This window comes from Notamacropus eugenii, chromosome 1, assembly GCF_028372415.1.
Source record: "Notamacropus eugenii isolate mMacEug1 chromosome 1, mMacEug1.pri_v2, whole genome shotgun sequence".
Lineage (NCBI taxonomy): Eukaryota > Metazoa > Chordata > Mammalia > Diprotodontia > Macropodidae > Notamacropus > Notamacropus eugenii.
Window position 1 is genome coordinate 753,365,748 of NC_092872.1, and position 25,629 is coordinate 753,391,376.

A 25,629-nucleotide genomic window follows, 5' to 3' on the forward strand; every position below is an offset into this window, starting at 1 on the left:
ATCATCACAAGAACCCCAAGAAATCTACCCTGTCATAGAGGGGAGGCAACTGATATGAGATTCAGAAAGGTTATGACTCACTAATATCCCTTGTTAAGTGTTAACTGTCAAAGGATAGAGGGATTTCTCCTATTTTAAGCTTTTTTTAGCATTTTATTTTTCCTAGTTATGTTTTAAAACAATTTTAATATTCATTTTTAAATTTTGAGTTCCAAATTCTCTTCCTTCCTCCTTCCTTACTCCCCCTCATTGAGAAGGCAAGCAGTTCAAGATTGGTTGTCATTCTAAACATATTCATAATAGTCATCACATCTCTCTTTACACCATATCTAGGTTTCTTTTTATAGCACAAAGATGCAAGGAAGGATCCAATTCCTTTCAGTGGGAACTGTCCATCACTCTGCTAGACTGCTTTGATAGATAATGAGGTCTTCCTTTTTTTAATTGTTAAAGATATAAAGGGATTTCTCATTTAGAAATTATAACATCCATGGGATTCATTTCAGGTATGGTTTTAACTAGATACCCCTGAGGTTTCTTCTGGTTCTAGGTCCTACTTAAAAATCCCAGGATCTAGAAGATTATTGTTGCCATTATTGCTAAATATGGAATACTTTACAGTATTCCATATTTTACAGTGTCACTATTGAGCAGGGGTCAGGCTAATTTTCTCTATGTTATTCCCAGATTTGCATACGTATCATAGAAATGAGCACAAGTCAACAATTTATTAAATTGTTATTACCAACAACTTAGGCAAAGGATCAGTGTTAGCTCTGTGTATATAAACTCAAGGAAAAAAAAAAAGACAAGCGTGCTTCTTAAAGAGCTTGCATTCTAATGTAGGAAAACAACATACAGCAACCAAGTAGTCAACAAATATTCCCAGAGTGTTTAGTATGTGGCTGGCACTGTGCTGGTTGCAATGAGCATTCACTATACTGAGTGTTCAGAATTGAAGAGGGCAAAGTTGTGGTCACTAGTTTCTCTGGTGATGACAATGAAAATGCATTGGCATCTTTAAATTGCTCTATAAGTAGCAGTAGTTGTTCCAATTGTTATATAAACATGGTAGACATTACAGTACGCTGGCTGCTGGCAAACAAATGATTCTATTGGCATTTTTGCATGTTTGCATCATAATAAAAATGCTCATGATCCACATGTCTAGAGCATGTTAAAACTGTCAAAATATTGATTTCACAGTAACTCTACCATATGTAGTTAACAAGAATATTATTGTCTCCATTCTATATAAGTCAAAACTGAATTGAAGTGAGCCAACGTCCAGGGTCACAAGCATTGTAAGCCTTGGAAACTGTCCCCAATTCCAGGTCTTTTCACTGTTTGCCTGATCAAGGATCTCCCTCCTTTACTGCTACCGCTAGTACTTGTGATCCACAGGCAACCACGTAAGACCCTGCTGTGTCTTCTGACTGAAGATTCAAGGATGTGATAATATAGGAGTCATCTAACTCAGACCTATTTGGAGATTAAAGAATAATCAATATCAGTTTAGCTTTAAGTGGATTTTTATCTTTCATATTAGAATAGAGAGCTGGAATAGAATTTGTAAGCTATCTGGTCCACTAGTATCAAGCTCAAATAGAAACAAGTCTATTGCCTATAAGGATCACTGTTCTGCATATTGACATAGAAAACCACATATTAACACTATCTATGTTCTATTGTATTTTTGTTTATTTTTTTCAATCTTTTTCAGTTACACTTTAATCTAATTTCTGGCACTTTGGAGTATTTACGGGGGTGTAGCCAAACAGTTTCAAGTTTTATACCTCTGATTTCCAATGTTCACATTTTATAAATAAAGAAATGCACAAGAGTTGCACACAGTCACACAAATAGTGGTTAACAAAGCTAAAATTCACACCCAGATCTAGTGTTTGAAAATTTCAAGCATACCAAACATTTCCTATCCTTTATATGTTAGTAATTTACACTTGCAAATTGTCCAAGTACATATTATCTCAGGAAAATTTTGAGAAATGTGTTGTGATGTTTTATAATTTAGTGCATGCTTTTTATTGTTGCTTGGGAAAATATACCACAAAAAGACAGGAAATATTGATTGTAGTTCCTGGCTTTATCATCACATGCCTATGGGATATTAATTGAGTCATTTCATCACTCAAGACTTGAGTTTCACTATCTGAATAAAAGATAGTTGTTCAGTCAATTAACAAACATTTATTAATTGGCTATTATGTATCAGGTCCTATGTTAGGCATCAAATCATAGAAAGAAAGAAAAAAAGAAAGAAAGAAAGAAAGAAAGAAAGAAAGAAAGAAAGAAAGAAAGAAAGAAAGAAAGAAAGAAAGAAAGAAAGAAAGAAAGAAAGAAAGAAAGGAAGGAAGGAAGGAAGGAAGGAAGGAAGGAAGGAAGGAAGGAAGGAAGGAAGGAAGGAAGGAAGGAAGGAAGAAAGAAAGAGAAGGAAGGAAGGAAAGAAAGAGAGAAAGAGAGAAAGGAAGGAAGGAAAAGAAAGAAAAAGGAGGGAGAGAGGAAGGAAAAAAGAGAGGGATGGAAGAAAGAAAGACACATATTCACATATGGATTCAAATGTTCATAAAAATCTCTATTGACATAGACCAACAAAAAACAAATTCTTTGTTAATCCACTTCATGTATGAGAATAGGAAACAATGATTCCAGCTACATTATTCTAAATATAGTTAGATTATCTTTAGAATATATTCAATTATATGTGCTGCATTTTGCAAGTTGTGATGCTAGTATGTTTTGGATAATTCATAAATATTAATGTTGATGATGATTTTAACAAATTTAATGGGTAAAATTCCATCAGTATTTTCCATAAAAACACTATGATTTTTTAAAAAAGGATGTAATATATGCAAAGCTGGGGAAAAATTGTGACAACCTATTTAAAACAGCTGTAAAATAAAAACTCATTTTTTGTCTTAAAAATGGAGGCATTTAAAGAACGTACAGAGAGTGGCAAAGTCATAACAAATGCATCATATAAAAATATGTATGTGTGTGCTTGTTTCTTTTAAAAAACCTCACACTCCCCAATTCCAATTAAAAGCTCCAATTCTAAGTAGGAGCTTTCATACTTGGGATTATGGTATTGTAGATTTAGAGCTAAAGTGACCTTTTAAAGACCTTCTGATGGACTACCAGGTCAGCAAAATGATGCAGTGGAAAGAATGGCAGATCAGGAGTCAGGAAAATTCATCCTCCTGTGTTAACATCAACTTACTAACCAGGTGATCCCCGGCAACTCATGTAGCCATCTTTACCTCAGTCTCCTCATCTGTAAAATGCACTGGAGAAAGAAATGGCAAATCGTTCCAGGACCTTTACCAAGAAAACCCAAAATGGGGTCATGAAGGTTCAGATAGTACTGAAACAAGAGAACAGCAAAGATCTACTATGACTTTGGTTTACAAGTGAGAAAGTAGTTTGCCCAACAACACACACGTAATCCATAAAGTGGAGATCTGAGATTCAAACCCAGATTTTCTGGCTCCATGTCCAATACTCTTCCTGATATACATACCAGTACCCTTGAGTTTCACTTAGAGGCAGAGGACAGATTACTTAAGAAGACTGCAAGGTGCCTTTCCCTGAGGATATTCAGGGAGAAAGTAGAGGACTGTATATAAATATATATATATGTATATATATATATGTGTGTGTGTGTGTGTGTATACATATGTATGTGTGTGTGTGTGTGTGTGTGTGTGTGTGTGTGTATTCTCTAGAATTTTGATCAAATCAGCAGAATTCTCTGAGTAATTATTGTGGGGAAGATTTCAGCTTCCTTTGGTAAAGGGAATTTCCCACACCAATGTAATCACAGTCCTCTATTCTTGGATATACATATCCACTCACAATGTATACATACATATATATATATATATGCGGTTGTAGATTTATCTACACGTATACGTATGCTGTATTTTACATATTTTAAGTCTTGAAGACGATTAATATATGTAATAATATTCTTTTCTAGTTTTACGACACACAAGTGCACTGTGAAGAAGGTCATTGGTATACTGGATATAAGGAGTCGTGGCATAAATTACCCCATCCAACTCCCTCTTTTTATAGATGGGGAAACTGAGGTTGAGGAAGGTTAGATGACTAACTTGGAGTTACAAAGTTTTCAAAGCTCAGTCTTGAACTCAAGACAACAACCTCCTGGACCATAGTTCTTCTCCATACACAAATGGAATCAATGATTTAGAAACAGGGTTGTTTTCTTTTTTCTTTACAGAAATCCTGTGACACCAAGAAGGAGATCACATATTCACATTTCAGCTCAACTTGTGCCAGCAATAAATGTATATACAGAGGAATATGCCATACTTTATTTGCCATTTTTTGTTTAGTCCCTTTTATTCAGTCTAGATGTTTCTTGAATTGTCAGAGGAAGGCTCAGTCAACAAGTCATTCTCTCCCTCCCCTTGTTGCCAGACTCCTCAGCTGGCAAATGTCAACACTGTTAGTTGAATTTCTTTAACTCTGATTCTAATTCAAAAATAAATTAAATACCTCTCTGTAGGGTGAATTTTCCATACCTGAAGACAGATAGTGCTTGAAGACTCCACAAATAGTGAGTAGATAGAAACGTATATTGAAAGGATCTTGTCAAGACTAGGGATGGGAAGTTCATTATGGGTACTGGATATTTTAGATAGTTTTTCCTCTAGTTTTATCAATTTAGATGCTGATTGTACTACCACCATGAGGAATTAGAACCCACATCCTAGCCCACAGATATTTTCAGAAGGACATGGACAAAATTAGAGCCCATCTGAAGACTATGGTTAAAACAGACTATGACATACAAGGTGGAGTTAAGGAAACTGAAAAATTTCGGCCCAAAGAATACTTAAGGAAAATATAGAGCTGTCTTCAAGTTTTTAATGGCAAATTCCATGGAAGATGGCATAAAACTTTCTATAATTTCAGAGTGGAAATAGTAATGGTAGACACAGGACACTGGAAAGAAAATGTTAGTCCTGGTTAAAAAAGGGCTTCCTAAAAGTCAGTTATCTGACAATATAATATGTTGCTTCATAGGTCATGAGTTACCCATTACTAAAGGTTTTCAAGATGAAATATGATGACCAATTGCTGAAGACAACAATTGCTCAGTTTGTTGGGGAGAAGACCTATGTTTAAATAAATGTTGGACTATATGATCCTTTATGTTCCCTCCAAGTCCAAAATTCTATGATGTTAGAATACACATCCCTTGAGGGAAAAAATTATTTTATTTTTGTCTGTAAGCTAGATAGCAGAGCAGATAGAATGGAATCAGGAAGACTTAGCTTCCTGAGTTCAAACCTGGCCTTATACACTTTAAAGCTGCATGACCATGAACAATTCACTTAACAATGTTTTCATAATTGTCCTCACCTTTAAAATGATCTGGAGAAGGAAATCGGAAATCCCTCCAGTATCTCAGTGAGGAAAACCCCAAAATGGGGTCATGAAGAGTCAGACACAACTGTCAAATGACTGAATGAAAGCTTGGTGTTTCTATTAGCTGACTCAGGGACTGCCACACACCATTTATTACAAACTCCGTATGTGCCAGGCACTTTGCTAAGCAGGGCAGATATAAAGAATGGCATAAACAATGCCTTACTCAGCAGGAGGAGAGATTCTACAATACTTGTGTAGTGAAGCAAATTCTCTGGACATTCAATCAGGAATGATACTATTAAATCTCTATTAGTGGTTTCAGTAATCTTCTACTGTTAATGAACACATTTGGGGTTTTCTGGGCAAAGATACTAAAGTGCTTTGTCAATTCCTTCTCTAGCTCCTTTTATACATGGGGAAACTGAGGCAAAGACTTAAGTGACTTGTACAGGATCACACAACTAGTAAGTGTCTGAAGTCAGCTTTTGAACCCAGGAAGATCAGTCTTCCTGACTCCAGGGCTGGCTCTCTCTCTACTGTGCCATCTGATTGCCCCAAATGTACACTAACCAGCCTTTAATTATGTAGGCTAGAACTGTTCATACCTTGATCTTAGCACAGTGCTTGGCACAGAACAGATAATTAATAAGTCTTTATTGACTGACTACTCATCCTGAAATTCTATCCTTGGCATTGTACAAAACATAAGCTTGAGAATTTGAAAGGACTTCAGAGTCCAATCTTTGTTCAATCCCTATGATAATTGTGAATCCATTCTCTAATCCACTCTCCAATTGTGAATCCACTCTCCAAACTCAACAGGACATCATTAACCTTTTTCTTGAATATCCTCCTTACTTAAAAAAACACCCAGTTCCATTGCTGGAAATTGTTAGTTATTTTAACATTGTGTTCTATGACAGAATAAATTTGTTTAATTACACCTCTATACATTGTTCCCTGTCGTACCCTTATAGAGCCAACAACAGAAACACAACATGTAGTCCCTCTTCCATATAGGATTCCTTAAAATATGTGAAAACAATTATCACCCAAGTCTCTTGTCTTTAGATGAAATGTAAAACATTTCATGTTTTAAGGATTATAATGTACTTAAAAATACCTGATATTCACACCACAAAGTATAGCCAAATGGTAAAAGCTAGTATAATAATCAGCCAATTGATTCATTCATTAATGCAAGTTTATTGCAGTTAATTATACTAAATATGTGGAACAGACAGGAAGCATAAAGAGAACTCATGGGAAGAAAGAATGACAGTGAAGCAAAAAGGGATGAAGCTTTCTGGGAAAAGGAAAAATCATCCTGGTATTGTGAAATGGGCAGATTTAAAATCTACTTCATTTGAATAGAATCTACCCAGCCTCTAGGCAGTTTTACATAGCTCTGATTTCTCTCTCTTCCTGCAGCAGATGTTCTCTGAGTCTTAGAAATCCCCACCTTTTTTAAAGTTTAGTTCAACTGCCCACTCCTACACAGGTTTTCCTAAGACATTCAGATTTTATGGTCCCTAGTTCCTTTATATGTCTCTGTGCTTATTTATATTTGTTTAATTAATGTTTGGTTTTCTTTCCCTCAAAATAGAATGAAAATACTTTGAGGATAGGAATTCTTTTGTTTTACTTTCCATTTCCCAGTCCCTTGTACTGGGCTCAGCCCCCATTGGGCCATGTCTTCCTAGTCACAACTAGTATCTATTTGTAAAGATAAAAATACAGTGTTATGTAAAGTTTAGAAGTAATATGATGCCACTGATATTTTTAAGAGGCTTTTTGTCTCTCCTTGGGTAATCAGCACACAAATTCTTTCCAATAAAATACATCCTATAAAAGAGGTGTCAGTGAACTTTTTACCTAAGAAACCTAAAGGTGGAGGGACATGAAATAGAATGAGCAGTACCCTGAAGTCAAAAGATATTGTTTCAGATTCATTTTCTTTTCATTTCTAACTGTGTGAATTTTGGAAAGTGACTTAATTCCTCTGAGTCTTCTTTACTTTTTCTAGTCCAGGAAATTAGAGGTAGTATGGTGTAGTGTATAGAGAGGGGTCTTTAGAATCAGAAAAACTTGAATTCCAATCTAACACAGACTAGCTGGGTGACCCTGGGTAGGTTACTTAACTTCTCAGAGTCCTGAGTACTTTCAGGAAAGGTGGTAGAAGGAGCATACTCACTAAGAATTCCTTAGGCTGACAGAAAAAGGATGTGTACTCCTTACCCCAGTTATGAGGAGAGTTTATAGATTCTAATATCACTTAGATACTCTCTTTCCCACCCTACCCAGAAGAAAAAATACTTCTTAGGCAATTTCTGTCTTATAGTATGAGTTAGAGATACTTTGATGAGATGTATCCCCATTCTGGACTGTATGCTCCACGAGAGAAGGGTCTATTTCTCGTCTAATCCTTTTTTTTTCTAGCCCAGAGTGCAGCATACACAGTAGTACATTTTGGTTTTTTTGTCTATTTCTTTGTTTGTTTGTTTTTTTAACAGATATGCTTGTGTTTAATTCAATTACTTAAATCAACAGCATTTTTCATGGATCCTCTTTGTGCCAGGTGATCTGGTAGGTGCTAGGGGTAAAAGTACATTAAATGGAGTAATTCTTCCAAAAGCATTTACATTCTAATGAGGAAGACAACAAAACAGAAGAATATACAGAATAAACATAAAGGGAGAGTATATATAAGTAAATTCAAAGTAGTTTAATATAAGGTAGGCTCTTTGGGGTGCAGCTAAATTTCAATACAGCTGAATTATGCTGGTGTTTAGTATAATAGAGAAGTGGGTACTTACCTGTAATTAAATGGTTGAAGATTTCAGCAACCAAGGTTCACGGGGGCTCATGAAACATTAGAGTCATCAACTAGTCTTCTGTAAAATGAAGGGGATAGAAACAGATGATCTCCAAGGTTCCTCCTAGTCCTGCAGTCACTTGAGCTAAGATCCTTTTCCCTTATATGTCTCCACTTTGTGGTTCCTCTCAAATAAGTTTGTATTTTGTGTTTTCCAAGGTGCATCCCAGATTTAACAATCTACTTTCTATGGTCTCTGTTAGATCCAATATTCTATGTTCCTAGAATTTTAGAAATGAACATCATCCCCGTAAAGGGTGAGTTGTGTCACACAAAGCATTAGTGGCAAAGCTGCGATTTCCTGGCACCTACTCAAGACCCCTTCAGAAGGTTACATTATTAGTCTCTAGGACAGACCTGAACAACTTGGCAATAGGTAGGGGCCAAAATTAAAAAAGGCTAAATTGCTTCAGGCAGCAGATAGGTTAGACTACAGAAGGACTGAGAGCGGTCGATTGCTGCAGGTCACTTGACAAACAAGAGAATGACAGTTTTCATGGGCCACCCAAAATCCCTAGGAAGGCTGTAGGCAACCTGTGAGTCATGTATTGTCCATGCTTGTTCTAGGATATCCAGGAAATGCCACATGGGGTATGTTTGGGGATTTCAATGTAACTCAGAAGTCACTTGTGAATGCTTAAGAAAGAAGTTTAGATTCTGCAGCTAAAACTTTGCTGTTATGTGACCACAAACAAGTCACTGAACCTCAGTTTCCTTATCTGAAAAGTGTGATTAGAACTGTGGTGACTAGTTCACAGATACATTGTGAGGATCTAAAGTGTGCAAGAAACCAATGACTAGATCAAGTCTATAAGAGTGTTTTTGGGAACTTAAAGCACTATATAATTATCTGTTACTACTCTCAAAGTATAAATGTGTTAAAGGAAAAAAAACACAAAAAATGGCTTGTAACCCTGAAAGCTGCTTAATTATAAGGAACAAGCTTGTTCTCAAAGAAGAGAGGAAAAATGCACATCTTTTATTTTCCCCTGAGGTAGGGGACTGTGAGTGTATAATACTGTATATACCAGAAGATTCAGTTGATGTTTTGGTTACTATGCTAAACTTGTTCTGGTTAAGGTTACTATTGGTTGTTTATCTATTTTTTGTTGTCAATATTGTTTTTCTCCTCTAAGTTAGGGATGAAGAAGAAATAAATTTAAAACTAAAGGGATACAGCAACCAAAAAAACCCAATTTTTTTAAGGACTGAAGGCTTATTTTCCTATTATTTGTATTATACATGATTTATTGTATATACATACATGTGTATATGTATATACATACATACAACATCAAGAAGTTTACCTTCTACTCTGGGGAAATTATATATGTACCAGCAAGCATAGACATGACAGTATGAAGAGGAGTCACTAACAAATAAGGAGATCAAGAAAGTTATCCAAATGACTATGATATAAAATGGAAACTGACCATGATATCTGAAAACTTCAAACCAACTGCTCCTCAAATTTTTGAGGTGGGAAAGATTATTTCCCTAATGGGTATCCTGGAGAAGATTTTGTGGACCAGGCCTCATCTCATCTCATCCCATCTCATAAGACTCATCTGAGCCTTAAAGGATTATTACAAATTCCACAGGTGGTGATGAGTAGACAGAAAAGTGCCTGCCATTGGCAAATCAGTAAGTAAACAGCCCAGGGTCTTCTAAGAGGAAAAGACAATAGTAAGAATGTCTCCAGAGTCAGAAATGCTTTCTGACCATAGCCTAGTGAAGGAAGTAGGTGGAGCCTCATTTCTGAATTGCCCTGAAATTTCCTGAGCAGAAGAACAACACGACATGGGCATCACTGAGCTTCAAGAATATGAATGGGGCCCCTGGGTGGATTGCTCTAAGAAGGGGGAGATGGGATCATAGATTTAGATCTGAAAGTGAGCTTAATGCTAACAAACTTGTTTTTTCAGATAAGAAAACTGAGACCCAGCAAGGTTCCATGACTTGTCCAAAGTAACAAAGGTACAAAGAGGCATAAGCTGAATTTGAACTTGGGTCCAGTAATTCTGAGTTTCACCCTCATACATCTGTGTACTTTTTCATATATGTGTCTTTCTTCCCCAAAGCAAGGAAATAATTAGGAGATAATTGCTTCACTGCAGGGAAGATAAGATTGAGGATCTGAACTATAATGGTGGACCAATCAATCTCTCTCTCTCTCTCTCTCTCTCTCTCTCTCTCTCTCTCTCTCTCTCTCTCTCTGTTTCTCTGTCTCTCTCTCTTTGTCTCTTCCTCTACCTTTCCCTTTCCCTCTGGTTTTTCTCTCTGCTTCTCTTTCACTGTCACTCTCTCTCATATATTCTAAATTTCTGTTATATAATAATTATATAATATATGTAAAATACATTATATTTTAAAAGAGAGAGAATGCAGGAGATGCTGTAGAATCAATAAAATGACAATTAATTGTATATGGTGGATGCAGGAAAGAGAAGAGTCAAGGATGACTCCAATGAGTGACTCTGAGTCACTGGAAGAATGATGTTCCCCTTAATACAAATAAAGAAGTTAGGTAGAAGGGTGGGTTTGTGGGTAGTGATGGCAAAGATGGAAAAGGATTGAGTTTGGATGCCTACGAAAGCTTCAAGAGCAGTTTTCTATGAGACTATTGTCACTGCCCAATGGAGGCTCTGGAGATAAATGTTTGTTTATGCAGATGTGGTCCAGAGGCAGTGCTGTATAGTGGAGAGAGAACTGATGTCAATTCCAGAAGACCTGGCTTCAAGTTTCACCTCTGTCACATGTTGGCTTATGTGACGGTCAAGTCACTAAGCCTTTCAGTACTCTAGACCAGAAGGGTCAGATATAGCTGGGTGACACTCTTCCATCTAATGCCTGAATGACATTTAAATGTATTTGGGAAATATTTAATAAAACAAAACAAAAAAACAATAGAACATTGATAATATTAATATGTGATTTTCCATGTCAAAATGTGCTAAGCTGGCAGAGATCCTTATGGGCTGTGCTTGAATTTGAAATCATTGTTCTTGGTAGCTCCCCTAAGACAATGTTATGGAGAAGTTGCTGACCAGCACTGATAGGCTTCCCACCTGTGAGTTCATGAACCAATGAAATCACAGGATTTATTCTCATTACGTCCCTATGAAGATGTAGCAGTTATTTGTAAAGAAATGATAGATGAACTCACCAGAGATGATGTTTGTATGAAACTGACAGAGAAATAGAGATAGAAAAAACCAAACAAAGACAAAGAAACACAGAAAGAGGCAGAGAGAGGCAGAAAGAGACAGAGATAATAAAATAAGGAAAAGAGGCATCCAGTCTTCAGTAAAACTATGTGCAAGACTGGAACACAGATGATGATCTTGCCAAACAAGCTATATGGAGTCATTTCTTCACTAACACTAGATGCTGCCTCATCTATTAGCTCTCCTATCATAGGGAAATGCATTAGCAACATATACAGTCTCATTTCAAATGTAATTCCGTGCTACCCAGGTGAAGTCCAGGATGAATATTTCATACTAATAATTTTATCTTTAGGAAGGATATGTATGTATTAAATATTGACTAGATTAGACATTAATACTTAATGCCATCTCTGCCAAAATTAATGTTTTATAGTTAAGAACAATCTACAAAGGCAAATTTTTATTTTGTGGAAAAGAGATACTTAATATTTAATGCACTTAGTGATGGAAAAAGTACAAATTAGAAAGAAAGAACAATTCTAAATGAATAACAGTAGAAACAAGGATGAACTGGAATTTGTTCCAAAATGACCTAAATTTTCACCCTACATTTCAGTGTTTTATTATGATTACCAAAGAGGCAGCATGGCATAGTGAATATCAGGCTGGCATTAGAACAGTCAGAGTTCACATCCTACCTCTGACATACATGCATTGGCTTCATGACCTGGAAAAATGACTTCCCTGGACAATTCCTTCAGAATCTAATTTAGAGAAAAGCTAATGACTTGCTTCAATAGAGGGATTTTGCTCACTTGGGAATTTTCTATAATATGAGTTCAAAGTCCAGTCCCTAAACTGATCCTATTATGATTTCTAGTAAGAGAAAAATAATCTTTTTTAACATAAGTATTATTCCTTTCGTGTTCCCTTGAGACTGAGGGCACACACTTTGGACACTTCATGTGAAGACATGAAGAAGAGTGAGACAAGGTGAGAAGCCATGATCAGGTTGTATTCTGAACCTAGGGTAATAGTAACTATATAGCTAAGATCCATCACAGATATGTGGATGGACTGGAGAAGAATTTGGGCTATTTTACATCAGTCACAATATAAAAGTTTCATTAACTATCTCTTAGGATAAAGACTTGGAATTTGGGAATGTGTAGATCTGTGATTATGTCCCATTTCTGATATATCCTATCAGAGTGACTCTAAGAAAAAGAATGGCCCCATGACTAGTCCATGGGGTCTATAAGCTATAGGATGCCAACAGAACCTTCAAAACACAAAAAGAATAATGACCAGTTAAAGTAAATGGGGGAGAGGGATAAATTAAAAGAGCTTATTTTAAAATTACCAAAATGTTAAGATAGCTGTCACTGACCTCTTCTTAACTGTTTTCCTTCATTTACCAGCTTGTCTTTGCTTTGACTTTTGGAAGGATCCCTCCCTGATTGGACACATTCCTGGACTTCTAACTCTCTTCCTTGAAGGTAGGAAAACAAAACTAAATTTACTTAATTATTTTTTATCATTTTCTACATTTTGATGGCTTAAAGAGAACATTGCAATAGGAAGCCAAAAGACAGAAGGTGGGGGCAGATCCAAGATGACAGAGAAAAAGTAGGGACTTCCTTGAGCTGTACCCCAAACCCTTCCAAATACCTATTTAAAAAACCTCTAAATAAATTCTAGAGCTGCAGAATCCACAACATGACAGAGTGAAACAAATCTCCAGCCCAAGACACCCTGGCAAGTCACCAGGAAGCTTCTATCACACCAGGCTGGGAGAGGAGCAGAGCACAGTCCATACAGGGTTGGAGCAGGCCTCAAGGGACTGAATCACTGACAGCTGTGGCAGCTTCTCAACCCATAAATGCCAAAGACAACATAGAAGGTTAGTGAGAAAACTCTGTGGGACCTGGTCTGGTTGGGGTCTAGCCATGGGGCAGAGGAAATGTTGGCCTGAGGTGGGAGCAGCAGCAGTGAGTAGGCCTGGAGCTCTGGGCCCAATGAGATTGATGGAATGGAGCAGCTAATACAAAACACTGGAAGCCTGGGATAGTACATCCATTCCCACCCCCATTGGAAGCAGAGTCCTACCTTGACAAAGCGGTCTGTATATGACTGGAAATATAAGCAAACAGTATAAAAAAAAAAAACAACTCATACTACGGAATCTTACTTTAGTGACAAAATGGATCAAGCAGAAGAGTACAACAAAGTCAAAGCACCTACATGAAAAGCCTCCAAGAAAAATGTGAATTGGTTCCAGGCCATGGAAGAACTCAGAAAGGACTTTGAAAATCAAGCAAGAGAAGTAGAGGAAAAATTAGGAAGGGAAATGAGAATGATGCAAGAAAATCATGAAAAATGAATAAGTAGCTTGCTAAAGGAGACCCATAAAATATTGAGGAAAATAATGCCTTATAAAATAGGCTCACCCAAATGATAAAAGAGGTCCAAAAAGCCAATGAGAAGAAGAATGCCTTAAAAAGCAGAATTGGTCAAATGGAAAAGGCTATCCAAAATAATTCCTTCAAAATTAGAATGGAATAAATGGAAGCTAATGACTTTATGAGAAATCAAGAAATTATAAAACAGAATGAAAAGAATGAAAAAATTAGAAGACTGTGAAATATCTCATTGGAACACAACACTGACCTGGAAAATAGATCTAAGAGACATGATTTTAAAATTATTGGAATACTTGAAAGTCATGATTTAAAAAAGAACCTAGACATCACCTTTCAAGAAATTATCAAGGAAAACTGTGCAGATATTCTAGAATCAGGGGGTGAAATAGAAATGGAAAGTACCCACCAATCACCTGCTGAAAGAGCTCCCAAAAGGAAAACAGGGAACATTGTAGCCAAATTCAAGAGTTCTCAGATAAAGGAGAAAATATTCAAGCAACCAGAAAGAAATAATCCAAGTACTAGCGAAATACAATCAGAATAACACAGTATCTAGCAGCTTCTACATTAAGGGATCAAAGGGCTTAGGATATGATATTTCAGAGGTCAGAAGAACAAGGATTAAAACCAATAATCAACTACCCAACAAAAATGAATATAATACTTCAGGAGGAAAATGGTAATTCAATCAAATAGAGAACTTTTAACCATTCTGGCAAGAAATATCAGAACTCAATAGAAAATTTGACTTTCAGATACAAGAATCAAGAAAAGCATGAAAAGGTAAACAGGAAAGAGAAATTATAAGTGACTTATTAAAGTTGAACTGTTTATATTCCTACATGGAAATATGACATTTGTAACTCATGAGATAGTTGCTTAGTATTAGAGTAGCTGGAGGAAATTAGAGAGAGAGAGAGAGAGAGAGAGAGAGAGAGAGAGAGAGAGAGAGAGAGAGAGAGAGAGAGAGAGAGATATGGATGGGTGGATGGATGGATATATATAGAGGGGGGATAAAGGGTGAGTTGAACGTGAAGGGATAGTATCTAAAAATAAAATTAATGAATGAAAGAGGAATATATTGGGAAAAGGAGAAAGGGAGAGATAGAATGAGGTAAATTATCACATATAAAAGAGGCAAGAAAAAGGTTTCACAGTGGAGGGGAAGAAGGGGGAGGTGAGAGGAAATGAGTGAACCTTACTCTCATTGAATTTGGGTTAAGGAGGGAATAACATCACACTCAATTGGGTATCTTAGCTACTGGAAAGTAAAAGGAAAGGGGAAAATGGGAGGATGACAGAAGAGGGGGAAGATTGGGGAAAGCGGTATTTGAAAGCAAACACATTTGAAAAGGGACAGGATCAAAGTTGAAAATAGAATGGGGGGGTGGTTTAGGATGGAGGGAAATATAGTTAGTCTTTCACAACATGACTATTATGGGGGTGTTTTGCATAACTGTACAAGTGTAAACTATATTGAAAGGCTTGCCTTCTCAATGAGTGTGGGTGGAAAGGGAAGAAAGAAGAGAATTTGGAACTCTAAGTTTTAAAGACAAATGAGAAAAATTGTTTTTACATGCAACTGGGAAATAAGATATATAAGCAGTGGGGTATAGAAATCTATACTGCCCTACAGGAAGGTAAGGGAGAAGGGGATGAGAGGGGGATAACAGAAAGGAGGGCAGACTGGGGGAAGGGGTAATCAGAATGCATGCCATATGTGGGTGGGAGAGGGGATAATTGAGGAGAGAATCTGGAACTCAAAATCTTGTGGAAATGAATATTGAAAACTAAAAATAAATGAATTAAATAATTAAAGGAAAGACAGGAGATGAATCTTGTCATAGACATTCACTGGCTACATGAGTCTTGGGAGCTCAGTTAATCTCCCATCTGTAAAATGGGGCTCTTGGTGAGGACTAAATGGAAGAATGTATACAAAGTGTTTTGTCACAACTGAGAACTATGGAAATTTCAGCTTAATGTTATTAAATCTTCTCTGGCATCTGAACAGGGAATGTGGGAGTCAGGGTCAGAGTTTCTGGGATCTGTGTCAATTCCTGAGCCAGTGCCTGGGTTCTGTCACAGAAACCACAGATTCTAACCCTAAACTCTTCCTGCAGCTAATACTGAGGGGCACTTTCAGCTCTGCTTCCCTAATGGCTTTTACTCACCTGACTTTACAGAACTTTGTATTCCAAAAGGAGTATGTGTGTATGTGTGTGTGTGTGTGTGTGTGTGTGTGTGTGTGTGTGTGACAAAAAGAGAGAGAGACAGAGAGAGAGAGACAGAGAGACAGAGACAGAGACAGAGAGAGAGAGAGAGAGGAAGAAGGTGAGTGCATATATGAGCGTGTGTGACTGTGTTTATGTGTGAGCGTGTTTGTGTATGTGAGTATGTATGTCTGAGTGAATGTGTGTGAGTGTGAGTATGTGAGTGTGTTTATGACTTATTTGTGAGTGAAAAGAAAACATTGAAGTTTAGAAATAAAAAAACTACAGTGAAATCACTGGAAGTGTCTCTACAAAGGAAACCCTAGGCCCAGACTTCTCAGAACCTTTGCTTACTTAATTTTTAACTAAAGTTCTTTGGACACATCCTGGTTCTTAATATTCTATAGGTCTAGAGATCTATTCTACCATATCAAGGTCATATCCTTAGTCACAACTAACAACGTCATCTTCCACACCAGGTTACTCTTGTTAATTTGTGGGTTTTCAAAATTGGGGTCCTGGTTTGTATTATGGGACTCAATTCCATTCTGCACAATACAATTCAATTTGGCTCAACTCAACAAGCATTTATTAATCGCCTACTATTCATTTTACTATTATTTATTAATCAGGTACTGGCATAGATAGTAGAAATACAAGAAAGAAAAAAAAGAGAACTCCTGTCTTCTCAAAGAGCTAATATTCCATGCCATAATCAACCAGGAAGTTCCCTGATTGAATACCTGACTTTAGGTTCTCAGCTCATATTATTCTATGATGCCTTAGCTAATTCAATTTCTTTCCCTCTCCCCAAAGGATGGAGAAGTTAACTGAAAGAACAATGACATAAAGAAAACCCTCCCTCTTTCCCTGATATCTCAGCTCATCATAATAAAAGCCAGCATAATATCTCATATTTATGAAGTACCTGAAGGATCATAGTTTTCCTCAAAATTGCCTTACATTAATATAACCTGCATTTTTGAAAATGAGGAAACTGAGACTCGGGAAGTGAAATGATTTGGCCAAGGTCTCATTGCTCATCATTGTCAAAGGTGAAACTCAAACCTAGGTCTTCTGACTCTACATCTAGGGCTCATGCTGAAATACAGAGCATCCCTAAGATTTACAAAAGAAAACCTATTTTTTTTCCCTTAGCTCCAGCAAAAAAGACTCATTATTAGAGAAAATTTTCTGGAAGAACTAGACAACAGTTTGGCAGAAACTAAGCATAGAATAGTATCTCACATTATACACTCAGAAAGGCTTCAAATAGATACATGACTTGGACATAATGAATTATATCATAAACCAAATTGAAGAGTAGGGAAGAAATTGTCTTCGGATCTATGGATGGAGGAAGACTTCACGACTCAAAAAAGATATGGAGACTTGCTGAATATTAAATGGATAATTTATATTATATTACAATATATTATTAATGTTAATGTATTTTAATTTTCATATATTATATTAATTTAAATTTTTTTTTTGCACAAGACAAAGGAATGTAGCTAAAATTACAAAGGAAAAAAGTGAATAGAGAACAATACAGCAACTTTCTCTGACAAGGGTCTTATTTTCATGATGAATAGGTAAATGAATCAAATTCATAAAATAATTCATGCCCAATTGATAAATCACTAGGTCACTCAGAGCATAGAGTAGTGGGTCTGAAGTCAGAAAGACCTGAGTTCAAATCTCATCTCAGACACCAACTGTGTGACTGTGAGAAAGTTACTTAACCACTATTTGACTTAATCACTGCACAACTCTTTGGCAAACTGCTCCATCATCTTTGCCAAAAAACCCTATGGATAATTGGGTCCACAAGGTCAAGAAGAGTCAGACACAACTGAACAACATGACCTTTTTCTAGGCACTATAAGTGGGGTCACAAAGAATCAGTCACAAGTGAAACAACCTAACAACAGCAATTGCTAAATCTCCAAAGATATGTATAGGGAGTTTTTAGAGGAAGAAAGACACGTTCTCAATATCCATTTAAAAGTGTTCCCAATTGGGGCAGAGCCAAGATGGTGGGGTGAGAGCAACAACTCACCTAAGCTCTTAGACAAGCTCCTTCAGATACCACTAAAAAGAGAATATGACCAACTTTTGGAGGTGCAGAATTCAATAGGAGGCAGACTGTGGCAGATTTAAAGCCCAGGAGAGAATGAAAGGTCCACGGGAAGGATCTGTTTCACGGGGGTGATCCCATAGCACACAGCACAGTGCATCCAGTGCAGTGGAGAAGGAGAGCCCCAGGGAGACCTGAGAAAGCAGTAGGCAGAATCAGTGGAGCAGCAGCCCAGAGTGAGAACAGCAGAGTCGAGCAAGTGACAGCCTCTGAACACCAGATATCAGCTACAGCAGCTCCTGAGACTTTCAGCCCACAGATTAAACATTGGTAAGTCACTTACTTGAACTTCTAGGAGCCATGATGGCAGAGTGATCAGTAAATTCTCTCTCCTCTCACCTTGATGACCTTGAAAGAACCATAAAATATTTCCCCAGAATTAATAATAAGAGTAGAGGGGGCAAATAGTCTCATAACACCTGAGGCTAGGAAGATAGCTAAGGGTGATTCCTTCTACTGTGGCAGAGGTGAACCAGAAGGAGAGGAGCCCCAGGGCAGTGGAAACTTGCACTAGGACCCAGGCCAGCCTCAGTGCTAGGAGAGGAACCCCAGGAGGGGTGAAAACTCGCACTAGGATCTAGGTGTGCCTCAGAACTCCAGGGGAAACTGGAAGACAATAGGGCAGCTAGGATCACCATCCCCTGAGCTTGTCTTTGCCTCAGTTCAGCTGAGGAGATCTCCTGTAACCAGATCACCACTCCCCCACACTTAACAAGCTAACCCTAGGGCAGATCAGGGAAACACAAAAGAAAAAGATAAAAGACACTTGCTCTTAGCTTTTTCACACAAGTCAGCTCACCACCAAGTTCTGCAGCTTCTAACTGAAAAAAACAGAATCCACAACACACAATCACCATCATGAACAAAAAAAAGCAAAACAAGCACAAAAAAAACCATAGAATCTTTCTATGGGGACAAGGAAAAAAACACAAATACCAAAGAGGTCACTAGTGAGACTGTACTTCCATCTAAATTTTCAGAAGGGATTATGAACTGCTTGCATGCAAAAACAGCTCTCCTGGAACAGCTGAAGAAGTAAATAGAAGAAAAACGGGCCAATGATTTTAAAAGTATAAAAAAATAAATCCCTAATGAGAACATCTCTTTAAAAAGGAAAATTGAACAAATGGAAAAGGAAGCACAAAAATTAACTGGAGAAAATAACTCCTTAAAAGGAAAAAATTGCAAAGATGGAAAAGCAGATGCAAAAGTAAGCTGAAGAAAGGAATTTGATAAAAATTAGAATTGGGCAAGTAGAAACTAATGACCCTATGAGACAGCAAGAATCAGTCAAACAAAATCTAAAGTATGAAAAGACAGAAGAAAATGTAAAATATCTCATTGGAGAAACAACTGACCTGGAAAACAGATCCAGGAGAGAAAATTTAAGAATTATTGGCCTGCCAGAAAGCCACAATGAAAAAAGAGTTTGGACAACATCTTCCAGGAAATCATCAAGGAAAACTGCCCAGAAGGGCTAGATCCAGAGGGCAAAATAGTCATTGAAAGAATCCACGGTTCACCTCTCAAAAGGGATCCCAAACTCAAAACCCCAAGAAATATCGTTGCCAAATTCCATAACTATCAAGTGAAGGAGAAAATACTACAGGCAGCCAGAAAGAAACCATTCAAACATCGAGGAGCTACAGTCAAGATCATACAGCACCTTGCAGCTTCTACATTAAAAGATCGAAGGACTTGGAATCCAATATTCCATAAGGCAAAGGAGATGGGACTACAACCAAGGATCAGCTACCCAGCAAAGTTCAGCATAATATTTCAGGCAAGGAGATAGTCATTCAAAGAAGTAAGGAATTTCCAGACCTTCCTGACATAAATGCCAGAACTTGATAGAAAATTTGATCTTCAAATGCAGGTCTCAAGAAAGGCTTAAAAAGGTAAACAGAGGGGGAAAAGAAACAAAACTTGTTACTTAATTTGGGCAAACTGTTTACCTAACCATAAGGGAAGATCATACCTGTTAATCTTGAGAATTGTACATCTATTATGAAATAAAAAAGGGATATGCATAGAGGCAACAGGTATAAAGCAAATAATATCATGTTAAAAATATGACTTAAGCATTCAAAGGGCTTGTAGCAGGATGTGTGAAAAGGAGGAAGCAGAAAATGGTAAATCACATCACAGGAAGAAGTAAAAAATTATAGCAGAGGGAAAGAGAGGAGAGAGATGAGCATTATTTGAGAGGAGCTCTCACCTGATTCGATTCAAGGAGGGAACAATAAACTTAAGTATATAATTCTAAATAATTCTAACTATCTCTATAGGCAGTAGGAGGGGAAGGAGGAAGAAAGGGGAGGGGAAACTAAAAGGGATGGAAGAAGCAGGAAGGGTAAAGGGGAGTAAAAGGGAAGGGGCTAAAAGAAGGAAGGGAAGACTGCAGGATGTGGTGGTGAAAAGTGAAAACTGTTGAGCAGTGAAAGGGAGATGGGAGAGCTAAAAGCAGAAATGGTGGGAAAGAGAAAGGAGGGAAATACACAGATTGTAATCATAACTGTGAATGTGAATGGAATGAACTCTCCCATAAAATGGAGAAGGATAGCAGAATGGATTAAAAGGCATAATTCAACACTATGTTGTTTACAAGAAACACATATGAAATGGGGGGATACACATAGGGTAAAGGTCAAAGGTTGGAGTAGAATATATTGTGCTTCAATATTGTGATGTAAGAAAAGTAGGAGTAGCACTCCTAATCTCAGACAAAGCAAAAGAAGAAATAGATCTACTCAAAAGAGATAAGAAAGGAAACTATATCCTGCTAAAAGGCACCACAGAAAATGAAGCAATATCATTACTAAACATGTATGCACCAAGTTGTATAGCATCCAGATTCTTAGAGGAGAGTTGGGGGAGTTGAAGGAAGAAACTGAAAGCAAAACTGTACTAGTGGGGGACCTCAACCTCCCCCTCTCTGAACTTGATAAATCTAATCTCGAAATAAACAATAAAGAGGTGAAGGAGGTAAATAAAACTCTGGATAAGGTAGATATGATACATCTCTGGAGAAAACTGAATGGGAATAGAGAGGAATATACCTTTTTTTCTCAGCAGTACATGGCACAAATACAAAAATTGACCATGTACTAGAAAATAAAAACCTCACAATCCAGTGCAGAAAGGCAGAGATAATAAATGCATCCTTCCCAGAACATAATGGAAAAAAACTATATGTAATAAAATATCATGGAAAGATAAACCAAAAATCGATTGGAAACTAAATAACCTAATCCTAAAGAAGGAGTGGGTTAAAGAAGAAATCATAGAAACAATCAACAACTTCATTTAAGAGAATGACAATAATGAGACAACCTATCATCTAGACAAACCTACTATTTTATGGGATACTGCAAAAGCAGTTCTTAGGGGAAGTTTTATATTTTTGAATGCCTACATAAATGAAACAAAGAAAAAGGAGATCAATGACCTGCGCATGCAGCTGAAAAAGCTAGAAAAAGAGCAAATTGAAAATCTCCAAGTAAATACCAAATTAAAAATACTGAAAACCGAAGGAGAGATTAATAAAATTGAAATTAAGAAAAGTATTGAATTAATAAATAAAACTAATAGTTGATTTTATGAAAAAACTAACAAAATTGATAAACTTTCGGTCAATTTGATTAAAAAAAAGAAAGAAGAAAATCAAATTATTCATATAAAAAATGAAAGGGGTGAATTCATCTCCAATGAGGAGGAAATTAAAACAAGAATTAGAAACTATTTTGTCCAACTTTATGCCCACAAATTCCATAATTGAAGTGAGATGGATGAGTATTTTAAAAAATGCAAATTGCCCAGATTAACGGAAGAAGTTGAATACTTGAACAACCCCGTCTTAGAAAAAGAAATTGAACAAGTCATCAATGAACACCCTAATAAAAAATCTACAGGGCCAGATGGATTTAAAAGTGAATTCTATCATACATTTAAAGAACAGTTAATTCCAGTACTGTATAGACTATTTTTGAAAACTGGGGAAGAAAGAGTCCTCCCTAATTCTTTTTATGATACAAATATGGTTTTGATACCTAAACCAGGAAGAGACAAAAGATAGAAAGAAAATTATAAAACAATTTCTCTAATGAATACATAAGCAAAAATTTTAAAGGAGTTTACCAAAACGAATACAGCATCTTATCACGAGAATAATACATTATGATCAGATAGGACTCATACCAGGAATGCAGGGCTGGTTCAATATTAGGAAAACTATCAACATTATTGATTATATCAACAACAAAACTAACAAATACCACATGATTATCTCAATAGATGCAGAAAAAGCTTTCAACAAAATACAACACCCATTCCTATTGAAAACACTGGAGAACATAGGAATAAAGAAAATGTTCCATAAAACAACAAGCAGTATCTACCTAAAACTATCAGCAAGCATTATATGCAATGGAGATAAGCTAGATGCATTTCCAATAAGATCAGGGGTGAAACAAGGATGTCCATTATCACCACTATTATTCAATATGGTACTAGAAATGTTAACTGTAGCAATTAGACAAGATAAAGAAATTGAAGGAATAAGAATAGGCAAAGAAAAAACTAAGTTATCACTCTTTGCAGATGATATGATGATCTACTTAGAAAAACCCAGAGATTCAAGTAAAAAACTACTTGCAATAATAAACTTTGGCAAAGTTGAAGGTTACAAAATAAACCCAGACAAATCTTATGCATTCCCACATATTAATAACAAAATCCAACAGGAAGATATAGAAAGAGAAATCTCATTTAATGCTACGGTAGACACTATAAAATATTTGGAAGTTTACCTGCCAAAACAAACCCAGGGACTATATGAGTACAATTACAAGACGCTTTTTGCACAAATAAAGTCAGATCTAAGAAAGTGGAAAATCATCAGTTGCTCATGGGTAGGCAGAGCCAATATAATAAAAATGACAATTCTACCTAAATTAATTTACTCATTTAGTGCTATACCAATTACACTATCAGATAATTATTTTCTAGAGCTGGATAAAATAATATCAAAATTCATCTGAAAGAACAAAAGGTCCAGAATATTAAAGGGATGAATGAAAAGAAATGCTAGGGAAGGTGGCTTAGTACTACCAGATCTCAAATTGTATTACAAGGTGGCAATTGTCAAAACCACTTGGTATTGGTTAAGAAACAGAAGGGTTGACAAGTAGAATATGCTAGGTACTCAATACTCAGTAGGCAAGGAATATGGCCACCTCCAGTTTGATAAAGCCAAGGACCCCAGCTTCTGTGATAAGAACTCACTGTTCGACAAAAAATGATGGCAAAACTGGATAACAGTGTGGCAGAAACTATACATAGATTCATGCCTGACACATTACATAAGAATAAAGTCCAAATGTGAACATGATCTAGGTATAAAGATTGATATCATGGACAAATTGGAGGAGCAAGGTATAGTGTATTTATCAGATTTATGGAGAAGGGAAAATTTTTTAACTAAAAAAGAGATAGAAAGCATTATGAAGTGCAAGATGGATAATTTGGATTACATTAAACTGAAAAGTTTTTGCGTAACCAAACCTAATGCAATCAAACTCCAGAGGGATGTAGTATATTGGGGGAAAAAAAAGTTTTGTAGCTAATCTCGGGTGTAAAGGCCTCATTTCTAGAATATATAGAAAACTGAGTCAAATGTACAACAATGTAAGTCATTCCCCAATTGATAAATGGTCAAAGGATATGAACAGGTAATTTTCAGAGGAAGAAATTAAAGATATCTATAACCATATGAAAAAGTGCTCTAAATCACTTTTGATTAGAGAGATGCACATCAAAACAACTCTGAGGAATCACATCGCACTGATTAGATTGGCAAACATGACAGAACAGGAAAATGATAAATGTTGGAGAGGATGTGGGAGAGTTGGAACACTAATTAGTTGTTGGTGGAGCTGTGAGCTCATCCAACCATTCTGTAGAGCGGTTTGGAACTATGTCCAAAGGGCTACAAAAATGTGCATATCCTTTCACCCAGCAATGTTGTTTCTAGGACCATATCCCCAAGAGATCATAAAAATGGGAAAGAGTCCCACATGTACAAAAATATTTATAGCAGCACTCTTTGTAGTGGCCAAAAACTGGAGATCAAGGGATGCTCATCAATTGGGGAAAGGTTGAATAAATTATGGTATGTGAATGTAATGGAATACTATTATGCCATAAGAAATAATGAACAAAAAGACTTCAGAGAGGCCTGGAAAGACTTATATGATCTGATGCTGGGTGAAAGGAGCAGAACCAGGAGAACTTTGTGCACAGCAATGACTACAGTGTGTGAGATTTTTTTCTGGTAGACTTGAATCCTCATAGCAATGCAAGGACATTAAAAAAAAATTTCCAATGGTCTTCTAAGGCAAAATGCCTTCCACATTCAGAGAAAGAACTGTGGAATTCAATCGCAGAATGTAGCAGATCATTTGTGTGTGTGTGTGTGTGTGTGTGTGTGTGTGTGTGTATTATGTTTTGGTTTGTTGTATGATTTCTCCCATTTATTTTAGTTCTACGCAGCATGACTATAATGAAAATGTATTCAATAGGAACGTATGTGCAGATCCTATATAGAATTGTATGCCTTCTTGGAGAGGGAGGGGGTGGTGGGGGATAGGGTAGGATGAAAATTATCTAAGTTTTATAGTAGTGATTGTAGGGCATTAAAAATAAATAAAATGAATATATTAAAATATATTAAAAAATAAAATGAATATATTAAATGGATATATTAAAGTGAATATATTAATACCTTATACTAATATATTAAATGAATATATTTAATATATTAATATATTAAAATATATATTATATATTAATATATTAAATATATTAATTACCAAATTATTGGTAATTAATTAAATACAAATTAATTTAACTATGAGGTTAATATTTCCCATCCAACAGGTTAACAGTTGTCCCCAAAATGGAAAATTGCAAATATTGGCAAGACTTCAGAAAATTATTGGTGACACTTTTTGAAGGACAAGAAAACTGTCCTAGCTCTTCTCTAAAATACACTCTAATAATACAGATCAAGCCTCTGTAAATTCTTTGTTTATAACAAGCCTTTGAGGCAGTTTATGTTCACATTTTTATTCCCATTGTGTGGATGAAGGCACTGAGGCTCTGAAAGGGTAAATGCCTTAATGAAGGAGAGATAGCTAAAAATTGGAGAAACTTGCCCTTGATTATGGTCTCTTAACATAAGACACTACTCCACCATCTAAAACTGTCTTTTTCTGGTATATGTATTGCCCTGAAGAATTGTAAATTGGGTATGCAGGTTGGGGGCATGTGAGGTGAGAGAAGTTTATTTCAGGGCTCCAGGATCCCCTATTTCTCTGCTCTCCTTATT

At 36.4% G+C, this 25,629-nt stretch overlaps 1 non-coding gene across 1 annotated transcript; it reads right to left on the reverse strand.

Annotated features, from left to right (window-relative positions):
• Positions 1-609: 609 nt before the first annotated feature.
• Positions 610-714, reverse strand: LOC140521822 (U6 spliceosomal RNA). Its single transcript, XR_011973106.1, has one exon. It is a non-coding gene; the product is annotated as a U6 spliceosomal RNA (small nuclear RNA).
• Positions 715-25,629: the final 24,915 nt, after the last annotated feature.